This window comes from Pezoporus flaviventris, unplaced genomic scaffold (genome assembly GCF_033815535.1).
Source record: "Pezoporus flaviventris isolate CSIRO_AGI_PZ_B2104156 unplaced genomic scaffold, CSIRO_AGI_Pfla_v1 ptg000013l, whole genome shotgun sequence".
NCBI lineage: Eukaryota > Metazoa > Chordata > Aves > Psittaciformes > Psittacidae > Pezoporus > Pezoporus flaviventris.
In genome coordinates, this window is record NW_026892561.1 from 39,591,767 (window position 1) to 39,599,576 (window position 7,810).

Below are 7,810 nucleotides of genomic sequence, written 5' to 3' on the forward strand. Positions count from 1 at the left end.
GGCATCAGCTGACGGGTAACTGGGATGGGGTTATTATTAAACTGGTACGGGTGGGAGCAAATAGGAAGCCATTAGAAAGAGGGGCTAAAGGGGGAAGATGAAGAACAGGAAAAGGCAGAGTGAGCAGTTTGGAGCTGAAAATGAAGTTTACTGATAAAACTCACATTAACTGTGAAGTGCTGCTGGAAGAGATGGTGTCTCCCCTCCCTATTCCACTATCCTTTCCAACCCTGGCTGTGATTTTTTGCATTGGTGTTCATTTTACCCCAGGATGACCTGATTCAGAGAGCTGAACGGAAAGGAAACAAATCGTACAACTTTAGTTCTCTTCACTCGGCTCACAAGGGAGACCAAGGCAGACAGTAGGAGGAATGGGACTACCCCTTTCAGTAGCAGCCCACAATTAGATTGGCAGAACCACATCCTGAGTTCAGCAGGGGACTCGGGCAGCAAGCCAAGGAGAAAGCCAGCACTGGCTAAGCCAGGAGACTGAGGCTGAAATGAAGAGCCTACAAGGACAGAAAACTGTTGAAAAATTTATGTTGGAGGGAATTAAAGGCCTGGAGAAGTGAGGTAGGTTTGGAAGGAGAGTAGAAAGCAATCACAGGAGTCTTTGTCCTTGCTGGAACACCATGTCCTGCCCCAAAACTACACTGGAAAATGCTAAATGTCACTACTCCTTTAACTACCAAATTTTGTGCTGCCAATTTTGAGCCAATGTCCATATCATTACCTTCTGTTATCATAGATGTCAACAATTTATGACTTTTATCAGTAATCAGTGCATGCAACAGACAAAAGTCATTTGCAGTAATCTAATCTTATTGATGAAAGAAATAGTATCATACCAACACGATGGGTCTCATGACAATACTGACATGGGAAAAGGGAAAGATAATTAAGGGGAAAAAAAAAGAAGACAAAGGAACTTTGTAAATCAGAAAAATCCTAGATTTACTATTCATATAGGCTGGTTAATAAATGGCTAAAGACAAGCATGTCAGACTCGTTACACAGCTCAACTCTTCCCCTAAAAGTGATACCTACAAAACAAAAAAGCTTTGGAAGACAAATTTTCATTTAATTTTTTCTGTTCTTTATCTGGAATGTCTGCTTAGATACCTGTCATGAAAGCAGGTGGGGCTTTTCTTGGGGTGGTGTGTTGTATTTTTGTTTTGGTTTTTGTTTGGTTTTTTGTTGTTGTTTTGGGTCTTTTTTGGGGAGGGGGTGTTCAGTTTGGGGGGGTATTGTTTGTTTTGAGGTTTTGGTTGGGTTTTGTTTGTTTCCCCTCCCCCCCCCCCCCCTTCAGTTTTCTGTCTGCATCTACATTTCCCTACTGATGTAAATTTAGTCTATACAATGCTGGGAGTTGTGCAGATGACTGTGAAATACAATAAGCTGCCCCTCTAATTTACTTAAATACTACTGAGAAATTGTGCCATGATGGGAACTAGTATTTTCATTTTTCCCAGTCCAACTTTCTTCTCCCACTTGAGCCACTGATTCCCTTCGTGATCTTGAACAAATCATTTAATTGTATGTGTATCAAGCCAGCTGGATAACTAAAGTAAAAAGCAGCTCTTCACTAAAAACCAAATGCTATGCCTAAACTATGCCTTCTTGAGTAAACAAACACTGGTGAGGCTAACACATTTTCCCTTGGGACCACTGTGAGGGAATCAAGCATTCCAAATGTGTTTCAAAACCAAGAAGATGGGTTCAAGTTTGGTCTTGAAAGGCATTTTTGCTAATCCAATAATTAACATGCTGGTTTTGCATAGAATAAAGGATCTTAAAAATTTAGAAGCATATTATCATAGTGTTTTTAAAAGAGTCACTATTTTTTAAAACATATTAATTTACTTGCTCACTTCAAATAAACTTGATCCCAACTGTTATGTTTTTAAAACTCTGGTGGCTTACTTTATGAATGCTTGTGACTCATAAGGCCTATTATTAGTCCTTCTGGGCATACATTACCTAAAAAAAAATTACAGTGAGCTAGCTTTTATGTACTATTTAGCACAAAGTCCACTGTATTATATAAACCATTGCCATGTGGACCTCCTTTAGCGGTTAAAAAATACATTGTAACCTACTTCTTTAGGATGTATTTTATTTACTTCCTAATCCAAATAGTGTGTGTTACATACATACACTTTAGTAACTGTGGCATCAAACTGAAGTTATATTTAACCAGCTGGTATACAGGAACAGCGCTTGAGTAATATATTCATCTGATGTTATTTACTAACTCTTTATCAATATTCCTGCCACACTGCAAGAGCTAACCACCTTCATCTCTCATTAACACAAATGATATTGAAGATGTTCAGGATTTTTTCATGGAGTCCTATGTCCATCTGTTCTTAACAGATTCATTTGTAGGGAGTATCCCTACAGTAAGCACAATTGTGGAATGCCCAGACAAAGTCACAAAGCTCACAAATGGAGATAATGTCAACTTTTTATGTTACGCAATCTGTTTATTTATCTGATTTCTAAAGAGGAAGTTGGAAAAAAAAAGAGAACTTTTGAAAATGGAAAATGGCAGTCAGCATTTTTTTCTGGTCCCAATGTGTGGGAAATTCCAACGTTATTTTCAGACTGACTTGTTACGGATTTTTTTTTTCATAAGATTTTACTAACTTGCCTTACAGCAAGTTATTAAATAATTTTCAACAAAATTAGAACCTCTTTGTAACTGATTTTTGTTGATTTTTAACTATCTGTGGTTTTAAAAGAGCAGTAAATACACTTTGTAGTCTAAAATATAGTTTTATGAACAAATACTGTAGGAATAATATAAAAGAGGATCACATGATTCGTATGCCCATTTCATTTGTTTCTGCATGCTCCTGCAGGTTTCATTCCCAGTAAATACTACTGGATTTCCCCAAAAGTGCCACCAATAAAAGTTCAGAATTATTTTTAAATTGTGGGTTCCAATTTCTCCCATGTTGCAACAAGCACATGCAACAGGCCTCCCTCTCCACTGCTCCCTAATCATAATACAATCTAAAAATGTTCATTCTACCTCCTACTGCCAGATGCAATCCTTTGAAAGAAAACCGTACTTAAACCAGTATATTCAACTGATCTCTATATACTTTAAAGGCAACAACAGTTTCTACCACATGGTGGTAAAATACACATTTTTAAATACATAGTGGCTCAGGGAAGGTATTTTTCAGATTCATACTGCAGGTAAAGCCAACAAAAAGCCAAGTGAGCACTCAAGTGCTCATGTAGTAAGTAAAACTGCTGTGTCTTCTCTCCATGCTGCTCCCCTAAGCAGGGGGAGATACTACCCATATAGGAATGGATACTTCCCATACAGGAATGGAAGTATCTGACTAAGAGGAAGACTAAAAAAAATGAAGAAAACCTGTCAAAATGTGGTCTGTTATGATCACAGAGCCTATGAGAAAATCTTAAACTACAGAGAAACCTGAGTATTAAAAACAGACTGAAAATTTCTGCATCCTTTTTATTGCAGTTCTCTGATGCTTTAATTGTAATGGGTACTTTGTTGTTATAATGCCAATCTTCATTTTTTATTTATTTGCTAAATTGTTTGCTATCAGAAGAAACATCAGAAGATGATTTATAATAAAAACCCATCTGCATAGATTTGTGAAAACGTAATTGCACATTCTAACATTCGGTCTGAAGACATATTGATTATATCCAAGAGACCTATTCGTTAACAAATTTAGGGCCACAGAAATGGATTGATTTCCTCCCCCCTCCCAGTAATTCTATAATCCAAATAAAACAAAGTGCTTACAAACATCCTAAGGAGCAAATCTGGTTGCGATCTCCAGTAGAAATCAGAGTTCAGTTTCCCTTTGTGGAAGATGATGTATGAAGCTGACGAAGGAACCATACTTCATATGTGCTAATGAAGACTAGAGCTGTATGTTCTTTGCTTAGTATGTGTTTAAATGCTTAGTTGGTCACTGTCTATAGGTGAAGACACTTACAGTGTTAAGGCTGCTGTAGTGCTACTATCTATCCTTCCACTCCATGTCAAGTGGGACTACTGAAATTTGGCACATAGAAAAAGGTTATTAACAAGGTTATTAAAGGTTATCAACCAAGACTTGTGAAGAATGATTGCTGTTGCCCTGTGTAATCAGCAGAAAAATAGAGAAACACATTTAAAACACTGAAATCACCAAAGAGGAAATAGTTATTTGCATAGATTGCTTCAGAAAACAGCAGGCAATGAATTTGTATTCACACAATGTATGCTATACAGCAGATTTCTCAAATCCATTAGATACTGCCCAGAACAGTGTTGAAATACTGCACCAGAAAATACTAAGCATCTGCCTTAACTCTGACTGAGAAATACAATTATATCTGTTCCCTCCCCTCTGGTAATTCTCAAAATGGTTGAGATGATCTCAGTGAGAGCAGATTTTCTGTTAGTCATTGCATCAAAACCCACAGTGAATTCTAGGTAGGGCAGCTATAATACACGTCTTGTAACTATGCATTCTGTATTTAAATACATGCTTAGAAGAAGGCTTAATTTAAATTTCTTATAATAAATTAGGCCTCTTAATCATTAAGAATTCAAATTACCAAGATACAAACCCAATTTATCTTATCTACCTATGCCAATTTACATGTACATGTCCTTAAGTAAACATGGGAGATAAGCCATAAATTGGAAACTCTATTTAGATGGGAGGAAGATTTGTTTATGTTGCATAAGGAACTGCCAGCAGTTATTGTTAAAACAGTGTTCTTGAACACAGACCTAAGAAATTCTAATTTAGGGGAAGCCAGTGGGTATTCACATTTTGCCATTAGTGCCATTTCTATAGTGGAAAGACAGAACTTCATTTGCAATCCTCAACCACTGACTTTGAAAAAGTTTCTATCTTTGTGCAAGAATCATCATTTAATTGGAATTTCTGCACTGCATTTATGTACAAAGCTGTGAGTAGTCTTATCATTACCATCGTTGTATTTCCATTTTAATTACATTTGCAGCAGATTTCTTACCCTGTGATTAATCATACAGGTGGAAAAATAACACTGAAGAAACAATGATGGGACTAAGACTGTATTTCTTTTTCTAATTTGCTTCTGGTTTATGCAGAGATTCTATTCATGGGGTATTACTATCTATACGGTATAGAGAGCAGAGTGGTAGACTATGCTTTCCCTTATTTTGGCTGCAGCCTGCTGTGAGAAGAGGGGAGCTTCCTGGAGAAGCACTGACCTTTCTGGAGGAGCAGCTCTAAAGCAGAGGGTGGGCAGACCCACAGCCAGCAGGGAACAGCAGGCAAGAAGGTGGAAATGAACAAAAGGGTTTACTTGCAGCAGGGAAAAGGCTCAGAACCAGACCTAGAAATAAAGAGTGTTTCTGTAGGAACCTAGTGGGGAGCAATGTCAATTACATTCAGATTAGAAGGCTGCTAAAGTTGCCCAAATGGAAGGCAAAATTAAGGAATTCACCCTGTAAGGCACACTGCACAGGAGATTATTTGCAAACTTTTTAATCAGGGTCCATTGATAAGCCTCAGCATTCTCTGCAGAGAACTGTCCTGCTTTAGTTTGATATTTTGTGGGCTAATACCATCATACTTTAAAGAGAGAAAGGTTTTGGTTTCTTTTAGCATATTCACTTGAAAGCAGACCTACTCAGTCTCTTTTTAAAGCCTTTGGTGACTAAGGGGGCTGTCAGCTAAAAGTGATAAATACATAGATGATACATTATATGAAAATTATATATACATGTAAATATTAAAATAAGCTAAAAATTATATGCGAGATGTACTATGACACATATTCCTGGCAAGAGCAAATTTAATTCCTAAAATTAATTTAGACATAATTCTTCAGCTGCAGTTCTTTTCTATTTTAGCGTGTCCTGTATTAACTTGAGTTGCTCTTCAACAGCAGTTTAGTAGTAGGGGGAAAATGCCACAAGGCTCATTTAAAATCTAAACCCAGGATATAAATTCCCAACAATGGATATCTTGAATAGTCAAATATGATCGCCATTATTAATCATATAGAAAATTTCCATATTTAATGCTAGAATTGTAAACTCTGGGAAAAAAAAATAAAAGAGCATCTTCTAACTTCATTTCTGTAATACCAACAGAGATAAAATCCCACTGTGACATACATACTCTTCTGTTTCCTAGAAATAAGATTTCCCCTTCTTTTGGGTCAAGTCATACATAATAAATCACTTTCTTGAGACAACTAGCTGATTAAGATCCCTATTAACTAAAGAAAACATCCTTCTTTCACCCTCTCTTAAGTTTGTGAGCAGTTTGAGTCAAGCAGTTCTGGGTTCAGTACACTTTTTTTTCTTGTTTTTAAACAACTCATTTCAGACTAAATCCTTCTGGCATCTGGTAATCTGAATTATTCTTTCACTAGAGTTTATGGCTGTTGCTCAAATAAGAAAAAAGGGACTATGGTTTTTCATAAGGCCATGCACAATCCTAAGGACTTTTCCTACCATATAGTTGAAAATATTTTTTCTTTCATAAGACTTTCCCTGCTCTAAAAGGGTTGACATTAAGCACAAAGTAAAATCAAAACACCGCTGTCTGAACTTGAAGCAGCAGAACAGCCTTCAAAAAATCCTTAGGGTACCACTTAGAATTGCACAGATAAGCATCTGTGACCACACAGATTCTTGTAATAAAAAGATTTTTTAAACCGAGTTCTACTGAGCACATACACTGTGCTCTCAAGCTGTTCAAGTGTCTTCTCCTGTGTTTCTCTCCTCATTGATTTACTTCTTTAAAGAAATAAAAGCCCTTTAAGTTGACAAAACCATTTATGTTTTCACTAGAAAGAGAAAATTATACAAATGGCTATGCAGTAATCTTTAAACCATACACTGAGCAACTGAGAAATTGGTAGGTAAACCATTCCTCTAGAGATGAAGACAAAAACTTCATTGTGGTCAGCTTAGTATGCCTGGTTAAATGAGATGGTGTAGTTCTCGCTTGCTGCTTGTAGGCTACCTAAGTGTTTTTCACTCACTGTTGGAAAATAAATTTATTCTAAACAGTCCAAATATTTTCATATCTAAGTGACCCAAAGATATACATCGAAGTCTGAAACACTATTTCTTCATTCTCTTATTTATCAGTTCTGATGGTAGAAGCATTAAGTGCAGTCTGCTAGCTATACAAAGGAAAAAATAAATAGAAGATCATTCACCTGGTTTACTATGAATTAAGTGTATTTGCAAGGGCAAAAAAAGAGATCCAGAGAGCATATCCTCTCTTGCTATTGTTTAAAAATAAAAAAAAAAAATATTGTTCATTTAAAATAATAGCTTTTATAGAACGAGTCTGTTTTTTTCCCTTACCGGAAGGTTACAGGAACAAAACACAATTAATGCATTTGCTGCCATTCCTGATTAAAATGAAAAGTTAAAGCCCTGTATATCCTGTCTTAGACTGATTTTAAAATGTTTATTTTTCAGATAACGTCAAGATCATGGTCATTTCAGAACAACGGTTTGCAGTCTGGAGCAGTGGCTGTTCCATGGATCTCACAATAACAAGTTATCCCTGTGTCCATCCAGACAAAAACTGGAACATGTTTGCTAATACAGCTCACTAATTACAACTTCCTCCCCTTAAAATGTATCATTTCCATTATTGGTTTAATTTATAATTTTTTCAAATTAAAAACTTTCCCCTATTTTAGTTCTGAACTAAGGACTAAACAGATCCCTGTAGCTGATTAATCCCCCAATTAATCAGCCTTGTACAAATGTGATTGGGACAACAGGCTGAAGGGCTATGCAGGATTTATG